Here is a 15,659-nt window from a genome sequence, read left to right as displayed (position 1 = left end):
ATGATTGATGGCCGTTACATGAGTTAATCCATACTTTTGGTCTCAAGATAAAAGGATAAATGCTTGAATATGATTATTCTATAATTAAAGGCTTTGTTTATATTTTTTGTGATTTTTCATGCTCTTTGTACTGTTAATTCAATTAATTAGGTTTGAAGGGAATGGTCGTAGTTCAAAGAACATGCATACACACGCAGCCTGTAACTACAGTATTCCACATTTTTAAAGATTAATTACACACAACGTTTGTCTATCTGCTCACACAACTTTTGTCTACTTACTCACACAACTTTTGTCTACTTACTCACACAACTTTTGTCTACTTACTCACACAACTTTTGTCTACTTACTCACACAACTTTTGTCTACTTACTCACACAACTTTTGTCTACATACTCACACAACTTTTGTCTACCTGCTCAAATACGTATACCTTCTGAAACAACGTTTGCCTAATTATTTCTATTTCGTTTTTAACTGTTTCATTGGAGGGGATTTCCTCAAACAAAATTAAGTTTTTCTTGTCAACATGTTATGCCTCATAAATTTCTCGAAAACCTTGATCCGTTCTAACTAGGTCACGGTCACCACGTATAATTGATTCACTGCCTATTGCCTACAAACAATCGATTAATCAGGTAGACTCCACTGACTTGCCAATCTTCTGGGTGATAGGACAAATTATCTCAGGACAAACGGTTATGGAACCGTCTTCTGATATCTAAGAATTAATGATTCAAATCTAATAGGTCTATTTAATTACAAAACTATGCATCCGTTGAACATTGTTAAACAATTAAATATTGTCAGCGTTCAACTCTTGTTTAGTATGTTGTGTCGTTAAATTAACCGCAGGATTTATCAATCTTCGCCATCAGTTGTTTCTAGATATGGAATTATAGATTTTCTATTAATAGGAAGTAGAGCTATTTTGATATAAACACCTTTTGGTATAACAATTCTTTGACATTTGTTGTTGTGGCGCGTGTTTGTCTTAACTACACTTCAGACGCCTCATAGTTTGTTGTATGAATGCATTGAGTTTATATTGATCACACCCCACATGCGTAGGCTAGAAGTAGAACACCTGCAGTGAACGAGTGAAGGGGGATGATTGGGGGTGAATGTTGTTGTTTCTTGGTACCCTATCCCGTTCGTCCCTGTTCAGTTCTCGTGCCGTGAGTTGTTATTGTCCGGTTTGTACCAGTTTATTAAAGGGTATATAAAGTGTATGAAAACGTGTTAGATTGCCAAAGTTTCGTCCAGATCTCTAAGGTTAGTATAGGTTTGGTCTATACTAGATATTAGCCACTATATCATAGTTTTACTAGCTTGTGTGTTTTATGTTTAGAATAGACTGTGTGATGTGTAGATAGTGTAGATATTAAATTCTCTTTTTTTTTAGTTTCAACGAGCCTTTGTTTTATTTAGTCTTGTTTTGTAACCCGTTTGTGGTGGTTTGTCTTATATGTTGCGCTACGCATCATATCACCCGAAAGGCATGTCCGTGTGTTCACAACATATAATTGAGGGCTCGTCCGGGATTTGAACCCGGGACTTCAACTTAACTTTCAGGGGTGCTGAAAAGCGCACATGGGAGCCAGCGGTTACAGTTATTCAGTCTCGAACGGGTCCACCCCGTGTTTTGTTAATTGCCATCGTCAGTATCCCCAGTGTAGGGCGTTCTTTAAAATGAATGTAGACGCCATAGAGCTTATGGAGGAGATATAAACGTTACGTATCACGAGACGACCATGGCGTCTTAGGATCATGTAGTTTGATTTTTTATTCTAATTATCCCACTGACCCCTGTAAAAAGTAATAAGTACTGTTCCCATTTTTTTAATGTGACGTTTCATGGGGCAAGTGAAGTAGAGCACCTGTTTCTGTGACCTCGGCATATGAAGAAATAGTGTGGTCAGCACTATGCCCGCCCGCCATTACTTTCCCTAACGTGAGTTGGGTACCCATCAGAGCTGAGTGGACTCAGGGACGTTCTACCAAATCCGGATTCGAACTCGAGACTTACGAGTAAGCAGTCTACTTCTAGGCCACGCCGTCCCCACATCTACGACTGTGCAGGAGCCCTAATCATTTTTTTATTATTATAGGAACCTTTGCAATAGTGTACTCAACAACTAGCCAAAGTTTGATGATGATTGTATGCAGGGGCGTAGCGAGGACGGGCGGGGGGTGCGGACCGCACCGGGTGATACCATTTAGGGGGGTGACACCAAGGCAAAAAATAGCAAAATATATAGAGAAAAACTTGAGGGGGGGGTGCAAATCGAAAGTTTGAAGGGGGGTGGGGGGTGGAAATCGAAAAGTTGAGGGGGGTGTAAATCGAAAGTTTGAGGGGGGGGGGGGTGCAAATCGAAAATTTGAATGTTTGTCCCCGGGAAGGGTCGCTACGCCTCTGGGGGGGGGTGACACCATTAAGTGCCGCACCGGGTGACACCCGACCTCGCTACGCCACTGATTGTATGAACTGTGTTATAATGCATACAACTTGAACAGATCGACAAACACTTTCATGTTTATTTACATTACAACCTTAGGGTAAGGCTCGGAGTTCGTTTTTTAAAACAGCATTTTATTGTGATTTTTATATTATTTCTTGACGGTCAGTTCAGAATTGTGCATTCAAGTTGAATCACGTTCTCATTCGCCTTGTACTAGAAAACCTCTAACTTTAATATACATACAGTGTTATTTACCCCAGGTAGCAATAACATTTCTTGAAAAATGATAGTTCGTCAACATTCCCGCCCTCCCTCCCCCCTGTTACCCTCACCCCTCCTAGGGTTAATCCATAATGAAGAGCCGTCTGCTAGTTCAACGTGTCAAGGCCACCACGTCTGTCTGACTCGCTCACTGCTGTGTAATCGTTACTTCTATTTATAGCTTGTTGTTGTTAAATTTGGCGTTGTTTCGTAGTAGCCCTAAGGTAATTCAGTTTCCTTTTTACTCTACTGACCCAAAATCTAATACTAGTTTATGAACTTGTTGGTTACCTTTGTAGAAGAATTCATGGTTATGATTATCTTGTTTTCAATCACTGCTACTTGGCCTCTCGAAATAAATAGATTATAGAGAATGTATAATCTTTATGTCTACTTTATATAAAATATAAAATATAAATGCTACAAAAGCTGAATAAAAAACTGCATGCAATTTATGTAAACATATAACAGACATTGAGAGAATAAAATGGCTGCAAAACCAGTTAACGTAACTAGGCCAAGGTTCAGTTTGTAAACATTGAGTTATTTTTAGAATAATGGCTACGATTGCGTTAGGGGAAGAGATGGTGGTGGTGTTAGTGGTGGTGGAAAAAGGGGGCGGGGGAAGGTGGGGGTTAGCAAAGTGTGTGTATGACCTGTTAAATATCAGCTACGCAAATCAGCCCGCGTCTATTGTGCTACTTTAAATAATGTGCGCACGTGAATTCTCATTCTAACATTCTAAACGGAAGATAGCAGGCAAATAAAAGCTAACAAAGTAGTACCGCGATCTTTCGTATTCCGAAGTTTCGGTAGGCGCTTTGAATATTTTCTAATTATCCTTTCTTTTATTTTGTCTATCAAGTGGTTATCTTTTCAACATTTTCTTTAAACTCAATATCATTTTATCTTCACTTAGAGATCTAGTTTTGGATCATTCTTAGCAAGTGTTTCTTTCAGGCAACTCTTCTGGGTCGGGGAGGAAACAGAAGGGGTTGTTTATTCCCCACCGGGGTATTTAAGACCCTTCCCGGTCGTAACAAAAAAGGATTATGGTATTTAAATATTTTAAATAGCATTTATTTAAATAATTCTTATAAATGCCCCCCCCCCCCCCCACACACAGGTAAGAAACTGATATTATCTAAAAGAAACGATGTCTCTAGCTGTCTAGCACGTGTGAGGGTTGACCGGTAGTGTGTGCTAGTTTTGAAAAAGAAAAACAACTAATGTAATGTTTAACATGGATGCAGAGTTTACATAGACCAATTTCATGTGTCCTTCTATTCATAGCATAGGCTTCAAGACTTTTTGGCATCCCCGTTCGTTCAATAGACCGATGATTTATAGTTTACCCCCCCCCCCCCCCACCACACCTCCGACACATATTGATAGTGGATTAAATGGGCGAAAACTTGTAATGAAGCGCAGCTTTCCCGTTTCCCCTTATGTAAGCTATGATAACCTATCCCCTCTATCCCCCACATACTTTACACAAAGCATCCCAATGCTTTTTCAACGCCCGTGCACATACAGACAATAATTATTTTATTCTTTACTTATGACTAATTCAATACCAAATAGGTTTTTAGTACTCATTTTGAAGATTGCTATTGTTTTTTTAATCTAATATGTTTGTAAACAAATTATATTTTCAGTGATCACATAATAAAGTTGGGCTCCGACATGGCATTACTCTAGTTTTCCTGATCTTGAGAAACGGTCATACGGAATGGGAGAAAACGCAATCATTCTAGGTTTAATTTTTAATGTTTTTTTAATGTAGTTAAAGTATTTTATATTTTTCTTTTTGTGTTTAATTTAATTATAACTCAAGATCAGTGTTTAAGTTTAAGCTTTTAAAAACTCGTTCGTCTGTACAAAATACGTTTAGGTAATTGTAATCATATAAAATACGATAATTTTTTAGTGAATATATTACTCAAAAGATATACATTGTAAAACAGGGCATAAATACTTTATGCTCTCTTTGCTTTTAACATTAAACTGCATCCATCCTTACATACATCTAAATAAAAGGGTTATGGATTAAGATAAAGATTATATGTTACCACGAGAACCATACTTGGGGTTGCTGTACAGTTATCAGATCAACTAGGTGTGCAGTGTGTTGGGTGGTAATACATCCCACTAATTTCATTCATCTAAGTATTGTTCATCTTATATGACTAGACGTAAATCATATTTGTGCTGTGAATGTTATAACATTGACCATAAACTGATATGTTTTCAGTAATTTTAAAATTTTCTCATGAATTTTTACCTTTTGATTATTGTTTGGTAAAATAAACAAACAAAAGACGTTGGTCTAATGTTTTTTTTTATTTGTTCATTTTGACATAGGGTTTGTCTGCGTTTATATAGGCCTACCTTTAGATTTGTCACTTTTCAATAAATTTTAAATTATAGCATATTTTTACCTGTTGATTATTGTTTGATTGAATAAACAAACAAAATACTTTGATTTGTCTGGCGTTTTTCATATTTGTTCATTTTTTCATATGGTTTGTTTTCTTTGGTATACTTTTCTATCTGTCACTTTTCGTCGTGGTAAACATAGAAATGTCTACAACAATAATACGACAGAAAATTTAATGACAGGGCATATTTTGCTTTTTTTTTAAAAATTTGGTGCTTTACAATTTCCACTTAGCACCTTTTTCCTGTGGTAAATGATATCACGCCATCCTTAGAATAGTTACAAATCAGTTTGATCATAATTATTTTAGACCAAATCAATATAACAGGTTTAGCATCTTTTTATTTTGTTCGTCCACATCTTTCAGTTAAAAGACATTGAAATGTGCATTATGACGAATCTTGTGATAATCAAGTATTAATACAAAAAAAAACCTCATCTTTTCTCTGTTAAGTTCGTTGTACCCTATCGTGTCACACTATATAAAATGCTGTGTTTAAATCCAACAAACTAAAAAATATTTACCTTCACATAGTAGTGTTTACTTGGTGTATTTTTAGTCCCTCGTGTTGATTTCACATGGTACACTCTACCCAGACGTCTGACACCATATACTATAAATAAATACAGTAAACAATGAGAGTTCAACGATCGGTATGTTGTCAAACATGCAGTCTAAAAATAGACCCACTCCGCGGAAGCGAAACTAGGCCATCGAACGAGTTCAACTACCTGTTTGACTGTTATTTTGTAAACAATAAACACACTGAAGAGTAATGGTCTCATTAATCGTAAATGTTGTCGTCTTGTTGTCAGTGGGGGGGGGGGGATTAATGGGGAGGCTAATCAGGCTGAAGCCGGGCAGTATTTCTTTAAGGCATCTTGTGTCGCCCCCCCACCCCCCACACACACCCTGAAGCACTACCGCCCCCCCCTTCCAGAACGAAAAAGAATTAATATAGAAAATATATACATTTACCAGTGTCCGCCTACCACCGGAAGATTTAGTCCGCGCAACCCCCACCCCCTTCATACATTTAAAGTGCCCCTCCCTCCCCCCCCCCCGGAGATAAAAGTCTGGAAGAAACACTTTCACAATTCACTAACATTTATTTGTCTGATCACCCAACTTTTATCATTTCTCACAACCTTTGCCCCCCCCCCCCCCCACTGAGAAAAAAGTCTGAAAGAAACATTGCAGCCTGGGCTCACGCCTTTTACGTTTTTTTTCCCGGTTTTTAAAGCACATTGCACTAACAGACCTACCTACTTACACGTATATAAGTAATATATCAAATATATCATTGTCAAACTCACCCAATTGACCAAAAGTTCCACAATACATTGAGGGTATCGTATTTTAGTGCCAAAGAAACTAATATTAAACAAGGTCCTTACATACAGCATAAGCAAAACAGTTCATGCAGTATAATCATCTAGACCAGGGGTCTCCAAACTACGTTCCTCGGGCCGGATGCGGCCCGCGATGTTCCCCAATCCGGCCCGCGGTGATCTTTTTGTCCAAGGAAAAAACGTTTGTTGGTTATAGCTGAGGAACCTTGCCCAGAAAAATCAAAGACATGCATGGAAGAAACTTGACCCCGAACTGAAATTTGATAGTTAATGCGGCCCTCGGACTGAAAAGTTTGGAGAACCCTGATCTAGACATTAAGACAGATGCTTCCATTTTCTTCGAAGCCTGACCAAAGACAATACTCATGAACAATCATTTGAGAGTTAAACATTGAAGAAGTTCAGGGTTTTTGATCGTCACAGTGGAGTGAATATCCTTTAGAGCTTGCAGTTTTATAGATATTGAAGTGAAATCATCTTTGAGATAATCTGTTAATCTGTCCGCCTGATACAAGTTCTCGTATAGTACTAGCGGCCTATAGGAAGATAAAGTAGAGTTCATCTGTTTTCCTAAACTTCAACGTATGAAGTGAATTTGAGATCATCATTGTGACAAGCCGCCTGTAATTTCCAGTACAAGTCTTATGACGGAGTGGTCTCGCGCTAGAGAGCTAAACTGCTAACCCGTAAGTCTCGAGTTTGAGTCCGGGTTCAAGTCAGTAGACCGTCCCTGAGTCCACCCAATTACGATGGGTACCTAGCTCACGTTAGAGAAAGTAAAGGCGGCTAACCACACAGAAAAAGCGAACTCTACTTAACCTTCCCTATAGACCGCAAGATTTGAAAGGGAACTTTACAAGTTTTATGTATCCATCCTGTTAGTTGGATTGGATCAAAGTTCGGGACCTGCTGGTTTAGCGAGTACTCAGCCACGCCAAATCGTACACACACAACAGCCGATACAAAAGAATGGGATCAACCTTTGAAATCTGGCTGACTCCGACTGAAGTGAGTTAGGAATGTGAAGAAAGTCGAATACAACTCGTCATCCCAAAATCAGAAAAGCTAAAGTCATCTACTTCTTCTTCTTCTTCATTCTGAATTTTAATATTGGAAGGGATCGAACCTTATCGGCCAGAGGGTTCGAACTCGAGACTTTTTCGAGTTTAACAACCATGAGCTTTTACCGACTCGACCATGCCTCAACACAGTTAAGTATTACATGTCAACTGGTTACTATACGTTAGGCCATTGACTCCGATTTCAACCTTCTTTTCTTGATGGATTTGCTTCCATAACCTTTGTCCAACCTAGAACAAACTACAAGGCAGCAGTTATTTGATTTTGGAGTTTGGTCTCCTTGAAGAGTGGTTGATGAGCCTCATCTACCCGAGGATTCGAACCATTAGCTTTACAGACTCGACCACGCCGACCAGTATATAGGATCAAAGTTCGGGACCTGCTGGTTTAGCGAGTACTCAGCCACGCCAAATCGTACACACACAACAGCCGATACAAAAGAATGGGATCAACCTTAGAAATCTGGCTGACTCCGACTGGAGTGAGTTAGGAATGTGAAGAAAGTCGAATACAACTCGTCATCCCAAAATCAGAAAAGCTTAAGTCAACCAGAACTAGTGTGATTATACTAAAGCTTTTTCATAATATTGTGCAATAGTATCATACATACTACGATAGTATGAAAATCACCCAATGGTATTTCCAGAATCGGAACTCTAAAATTAGCTTCATGTAAGTGTACCTGTTATTTTCATGCGTTTAGTTATCAAACAAACAAAAATTGAAACGTTCCTATATTTAGTTATATAACTATATCAAGCAAATATTGAATATGATGTGCATTTTTTAACAGCACAAGTTTATTTATATAAACATAAATAACATTTTAAAAAGCCATAAAAATTTTAAATTCATGAATTGTAATGGGTGCTTTATTTAAAGTTAGGTAACAACAGTTTCATTATCGACTTTCTATTAACGAACTTTTTAAACCTACTAATTAACACTAAAAATTAACGAAATATTTTATAAAGATGGAGAAACTGTAAAAAACAACAACAAAAAACTATTACGTTAGACTGTTTTATTCTTTACTTCCGGAGTAAGAGAGTGTTGATTGTGTCATGCACGAAATGAAGCAGTTGGCGTTTGGGTTGCGTGTGTGTTTCTTGTTGGGGAGGGTTGGTACAAGAGTGCATGATGTTATACATGTGATGTGGCAGATACAGGGGTTGAAGAGACACGGGTCAAGGATGTATAATTTAATACAATGGGCAACTTCTTCAAACACATTTGTAAACACAAGATTGTATGATTTAACACATAGACAACTTCTTCAAATACATTTGTAAACACAAGATTGTATGATTTAACACACAATTATGTATAGGTCTCAACTGATTAAGCGCCATTTAGGCCGTTGATTAAGGCCTGAATTTAGTTTTGGATTTGCTTCTATAGCCTTTGTCCAACCAAGAACAAACTACAAGGCCTTTTGTCCGTGTCGGCCTTTTGTCTTGTCGGCCTTTTGGATGTCGGCCTTTTGTCCTACACCCCATATACAGTCTAGTTTCTAGCATCACATTCTTTTTAAATACAAAAGTTTCTCGTCAAACTTTCCTAAACCCCCTTCACACTCGTCACCCATGTAACAAAACCCCTCATCAACCTAAGAGTGCGTCGTCGTTTATGAACGCCCCACTACGGCTGTCAGCACTGTGTTTCGGCCTAACTAAAAATAGCTTTTTATTCAGATATTATTTCCACCTCTCTACAGATAAACTACACCCCAATTTTCTAAATCTTAACTCCCATGGCCACCATGGAGAAAGGGGAAGTCACCCTCCACCTTCAAGGAGCCCATAAACCTGTGAATACAGGTTGCCATAGAAACCATGCTGTCTGGCAATGGCACGTATTTTGTTTTTAAGTTTTATTCTGACGTAAAGTTTGATTACTAAATTTTACTCAGTTCCCAAACGTCTGTTTGTTTGTAGGTTTGTGGCACATCTTGTAACTAAGTTTTGACTCACTTCTAATGCATTGATTTTGTTCAAACTTTACTGATACGTTCCAATTTAATGACACTACAAGTCGATCTATTTTTTAATCTAATTAGATTTCAATTTAGTTATTAAAATAAATCAAACGATTTCGAAACAAAGGGGAGATATCAAAATTAAATCACTCGATATATTACTATATTCAATAACAGAAGGGGAGATAACTAGCTCAACGCGATACCCCTAACAGTCTGGTATTTTAAATATTTCTTTTGTTGCATGTGTTAACATAGACCTACAGACAGCAAATAGAGAATTAGGGCGAATCACAGCGGTTTTTTTTAAGTCGTTGCTGTGGTTACAGACAGATTCGTTTTTATTTTCGGTGCAACAATACAGAAATGTATAAGTGTTTTACTAGCTCTACATCAATACTGATTCGCTGAAGTAGCGCTAAATAAATATACTCGAATGATAATTGTTTGTGGGATGGAATTATATTTTTCTTCACGTTCGTTACATAGTTGAGAAAGATAAATGTTGAATTTTACATTGAAAAAGCCTACGATATAAACGAATTTACTCTTCACCTATACTTTTGTCCTACATGATAGAAACTCTGTTATGTTAGTAACTAAACAAGGAGCATATTGGAAACCCAATACTAAAATAGGTTCCCTAATAATCTTAGACATACGGAAGGTGAACACTTAAGCTGACCACACTATCCTTTCGTTTGCTGGGACCAAGAAACATGTACACTCTACTTCATCTGCACTATGCGTCTGAAAATGTGAACTTTACTTTTTTTTTTCTCGCAACATGTTTAAATTTTAAGCGAGTCTGAAACGAACAACAATTTACGTTCCCGTGTACTTTTATTTTCGCGCGTTAATTTAAAAAAAAAATCGTAAATTTTTATTTTCTATTAAAATAGTACTTTTGTAAGTAAAAAAAATAGTTTACTAAAATTATATTCCTAATTTGATATTAAAATTGTATTTACTTGATCTGATGGAATCTAGCGTTTTGAACAATAACCTGGCACAAAGAAAAAAATAAAATAATTATTTATTTATGCTCCTGCATTACTATTTTGTAAAACTCTTTCTAAAAGCTAAATTTGAATATTGAATATTCAAGTAATTTAAATTTTTAGTTGCTGGAATAAATAAATATTTCTCTATGACACGACGTTGTTATTTCGTTTTATTTATATTTATAGTTCTGTGTTAGAAAGTTGTATTCTAGACGTACTTTTTTTGTAGATTTTTTTTAACAGAGTTATGTTGTATTTATATTTTAACCACTACACGATACTATTAGTGAAATTTCAGCAGGCCTACATCTACTGGATAAGTCTGGATATAAAACACAAAATGTTAGAAAAAATAAAATAATAAAAATTCCAATTGTAGATTACTATTGGTAATAAGTTTTGATGACCAAGAAATATACCTGACACATAACTCGATCTATAAGAACATGATTAGAAAAATATTTTTGTTAAATCTCCCTAGGCACCCGAAGTTTACTTTCGTGACTCAGCTTGATATGAAAAGAAACTATACGAAACCACAGTGGCGTCGCTAGGTAGGGTGACACCCTGTGCGGCACCTCATGTTGTCAACCCCCCTTATTTGTCTCTGTAAATTTCAGTTGGTGTCCCCCCCCTCCCCCGAAAAAGCTTTAAAGTGTTTACATTTAATACTAATGATGTTGAATGTGTATCTATAGTTGGTTGAAATACAGCTGGGTGTAGTATTGTTTTCTCTATAGTTTGCATGTTTACGGCAAAGTGTCACCCCACTCCCTTGTCGGGATCGTTACTATGTAATTAAAATACTTTTTAACTAAACATTCATTGAACTGGCAAAGAAAATGTATTCAATAAATTTTGAATTTTTTTGTGTCTTCGTGTCACCCCAAATAAATGGTGTCACCCGGTGCGATTCGCGCCCCGCCTCCCGTACCCGCCTCGCGACGCCTACGAAACCCTTACCGTGAGGTCAACTATTTCTGTTGAGAAAGTTTCCTCTCCTTCTTATTAACGCCACACATATAAAGGCGATTAAGTGTAATTTGTGTCACATAACTCGGACAGGAAAATAGAGAACATTAATTATGTTTAGTGAACTTCCACTTGGTGTAAGGCTTCGCTCGCTAAATGTTAATTCAAACTTTTCCATCTTACAGGTTTCCACATGTTCTCTCGCTAATTGCCGTTCTCATTTCAATAACGGCAGTTGTCCTACTGGTTAAAGTGTTACAGGTTAGTTGTAAATCTTAAGTAAACAAGTTTAAAAACAGTTCCTTGATAGTAGTTTTGTTTCAAACGCCAAAGTGAATTTTCGTAAAAACGTGCTTTGAAAATTTAATGATATTTCGAACTCTTTTTTTAGCGAAATTAATTATTTTTTTCAGAACAAACGTAAAAATCAAGAAAACAGAATTTTTGTGTTTAAAAATGTGGTCGTTTGACACAAAAGTTCTGTCAAGGAACTGCTTAAATCCATGTTGTTTAGCGAGCTTTCTTGTATGGTTTCGATTTTAGATGGGAGAGAAGAGTTTTGAGAAGGTTGGCAGATTGAGGGGAGATGTGGTGGTCGGCTGTGACTACACATGACGACAGATGGTAAACATAGCATCGGATATAACATCCAGGCTGATACAGTCATAGAAGTAAACGTGATACTTGTTGATCCATCTTCTCTAGGAGCTTAAAGACATTGCAACAATGAAGACGAGGAGTTTATGTGTCGGTTGTTTCATTATTTATTTAACTGTATCTGACTATTTTTAACGCTATTTATAGATTAAAAAGTTATGTTTTTGTATTGTTTTAATTGAAAAGAAAATTTAGCAACATGCATTTTCTTCTGTTTTTTTAGGCGGGAAAATCACGAGATTCCCATGTCACTTGCAACCAATTGAAAACAAATCCAGGCAATGCAAATGGTAGAAATAAGTTAAACAGCCTCAATAAGTTGGACAAGAGCCAATTAGAAGCGTGTTGTTACAGACAGGTACATATCGCTTCTTACTCCACGGTAGACTTATGTAAAAGTTTCAAACAATTTAGATACATATGGACTAGAAAATTTAAATAACAGTTTCACCGCCAACTGAAGGTCAAAAGAGCCTTAAGGCGATTAAGAAATGGAATTTTCATTCGTTGATTTAAAATATTTGAAGTGTTAATAAATACTATGCTTGTGGTAAATTATTCAATATTTTATCTCGAATAAAAATAAGTGGACGCAAAACTTTGGAAAAATAAAATGTTAGTTTAGGGTAGCAGTTTCTCTTAACTTTTTACCTTTGAAATAAAATGTATTTCTTTCGATATTAAAGATGCTGCAATCAAGTAAGTCGACAAAAGGTAAGCTTCAGTTTTGTACATCAATAAATACTATATGTATCTGTATAATTTAAAAACTACTGAAATCACCATTTCCTTATAATACCATGAGTTTCTCAAAGAGATTTTTCGAAAATATATTATATATTATTATAAAAAAATAAATTTAAAAAAATACATATATATATATATATATATGGATATATATATATATATATATATATATATATATATATGGATATATATATATATATATATATATATATATATATATATATATATATATATATATATATATATATATATATATATATATATATATATATATGCCAGAATATATCCAGCCCAAGATTCCTTTCCAGGTGTTGCATCTGGTCACGTGACAACTAACACATCAACCCCCGTGTCAGCCCACAAACACCTGCTACTGCCTGACAGGTTCCCTGGGACCTTTGGTCTTGCAGGCGAGCACTTTTCTAAGGTAGAATTGTATTGTAACGGGAATTATACCTCCCCTTTACTAAGGTAGAATTGTATTGTAACGGGAATTATACCTCCCCTTTACTAAGGTAAAATTGTATTGTAACGGGAATTATACCTCCCCTTTACTAAGGTAAAATTGTATTGTAACGGGAATTATACCTCCACTTTACTAAGGTAGAATTGTATTGTAACGGGAATTATACCTCCCCTTTACTAAGGTAAAATTGTAGTGTAACGGGAATAATACCTCCCCTTTACTAAGGTAGAATTGTATTGTAACGGGAATTATACCTCCCCTTTACTAAGGTAGAATTGTATTGTAACGGGAATTATAATTAAGAAACAAACTTTTGTAAAATTTAATGATCAATGATTTTTATATTCTGAAAGGAATAATTGCCACAGTTCACTTTAAGCAAACCTTTAAGTACAAAATATTATACTTTTCCAATTAAATTTGACCTGCTATGATAATGAATAGCTCGTTTATAACTATCAACACTTTTTTTGTTTTTTAGATCCCATCTTCAGCAGTACTCACAGAGTGGTGATGAAGTTTGACGTCACACACACTGACCTCTCCATAGAACACGTCAGGGGTGTCGGGGTGTCGGAGGAAGCCTTGGAGATTTTGTACGACGGTAAGTTGTGTCTTGGTCTCTCCATGTGTTGCCATTGTCGGTCTTTGGTGCTTTGACCATAGGGGCTTTGACCATAGCGGGGCTTTGACCATTATGGCTTTGATCATAAAGGGGCTTTCATCATAGGGGGTTTGACCACATGTGTTTCTCCACAGAGAGTCTTTGATCACATGTAGTTTGTCAACGGGTGTTTGATCACAAGCGCAGTGTCCGGCTTTGAACACAGGTGTTTTGTCCAAATATGGTAAGGATTAATTTAATAAGTTATATTTTAAATTGCGGCAGGATGTTATAGTATGTTAGTTCATCATACATTAATACAAGTCATCTAAACCACTCTATGTCAAAACCACGGTGAATCAAAAAAGGTAAAATAACTGTGTTGAATCGTGGCCATGAATTTTGGTTTCACAGAGAACGCCAGGATGGTGTACGAATAAGCGCACTTGTAAGTGCAAAGCTACATTAGTTGCACAAGATCTTGTCATTATAGGCGAGAAGATTTCTCAACATTCACACGAAGGAAACATTAGCTATTGTTTGGCAAAACGAGCTGTTGGAGAAATTTCCAAGCCTCTGTAGTCACATCCCCACTGTGGTCAAACCACCAATTGTAAATGCACCTATTGTCTGCGCCCTCCATTGTATTTGTGTGTCTCACTTTTCTTCTTGTGTCTTGTTGTGTCGCCGTTTGTCTCTCTTTTTTGTGTGACATGGTTTGTGTCTACTTGTGTCTCATTTTGTGTGTGTGTGTCTTGTTGTGTCTCCACGTGTCTCACCATTCTTCTTCTTGTCTTACTTCTGTATGTGTCTCTTTTTGCCTCGCGTTGTCTTGTATCTGCGTGAGTCTCAATGTCTCAGATAATCTCTGAGGATTCGCTTGTCTCCGTGAGTCAGACGGTGTCTTCATTCATGGTGAAATTATTTGTCTGTAGCACTGTTGTACATTTTTGCTGTTAAAACTTGAGCAGCAAAGTCCAACGGGTGAGAGGAAAAAAAAAAAATCAAACAACTCACACATGTTTAACTCTGTATGATTTTTAAAAATCTATTTCCCTACCACCCCCAACCCAAGTATTACTATTCCAAAAAAAAAAAAAAAAAAACTTAGTGCATAAATCTAAACAAGCCAATGAAAAAAAAATTTGCTTCTTATATAGACTAAGTTATATAGAAGATCTTCTTAGGAGTAACTGAAAAAAAGTCTAGTGACAATGTAAGCGCAATTTCTTTATGTTATCCATAACAGTTTTTTGTGGCCGATCGAAAGGATATTTTTGAAAACTTTCTTCGGCAATATTGTTCTAAATTATGGCAAAAATCGATAGGTAAATGTTTCAAGTCGCTAAGTGGTCTGGTTGCCGAGATATGGGCAAAAAACTGCATTTTTTCGAGGTTTTTTGGCTTTTCCTGGAAATCCAGGAAGGAATTCCGGGAATTTTTTAGCCCACAATCATCCTCGGAACTTGCTTAACATATTTGCTTTTGGAACTAGTCCTCGATATTGCTTCTTTGAGGAGGAGACAAGACTTAAAGCTGCGGACACACACACATCCATCCATCCATCCATCCATCCATCCATCCATCCATCCATCCATCCATCCATCCATCCATCCATCCATCCATCCATCCATC

At 36.6% G+C, this 15,659-nt stretch overlaps 1 long non-coding RNA gene across 1 annotated transcript; it reads left to right on the top strand.

The window, feature by feature from the left end:
• The first annotated feature begins 3,380 nt into the window (after window positions 1–3,380).
• LOC131954303 (uncharacterized) lies at window positions 3,381–12,559 on the top strand. Its single transcript, XR_009388754.1, has 3 exons — window positions 3,381–3,535; window positions 11,736–11,811; window positions 12,431–12,559. It is a non-coding gene; the product is annotated as an uncharacterized LOC131954303 (long non-coding RNA).
• The last annotated feature ends 3,100 nt before the right edge of the window (window positions 12,560–15,659 follow it).

This window comes from Physella acuta, unplaced genomic scaffold (assembly GCF_028476545.2).
Source record: "Physella acuta isolate Inbredline_101_S28 unplaced genomic scaffold, ASM2847654v3 ptg000988l, whole genome shotgun sequence".
NCBI classification, from domain to species: domain Eukaryota; kingdom Metazoa; phylum Mollusca; class Gastropoda; family Physidae; genus Physella; species Physella acuta.
The sequence above is the reverse complement of the archived record's forward strand: the minus strand, read 5'-3'. Positions and strand labels throughout refer to the sequence as shown.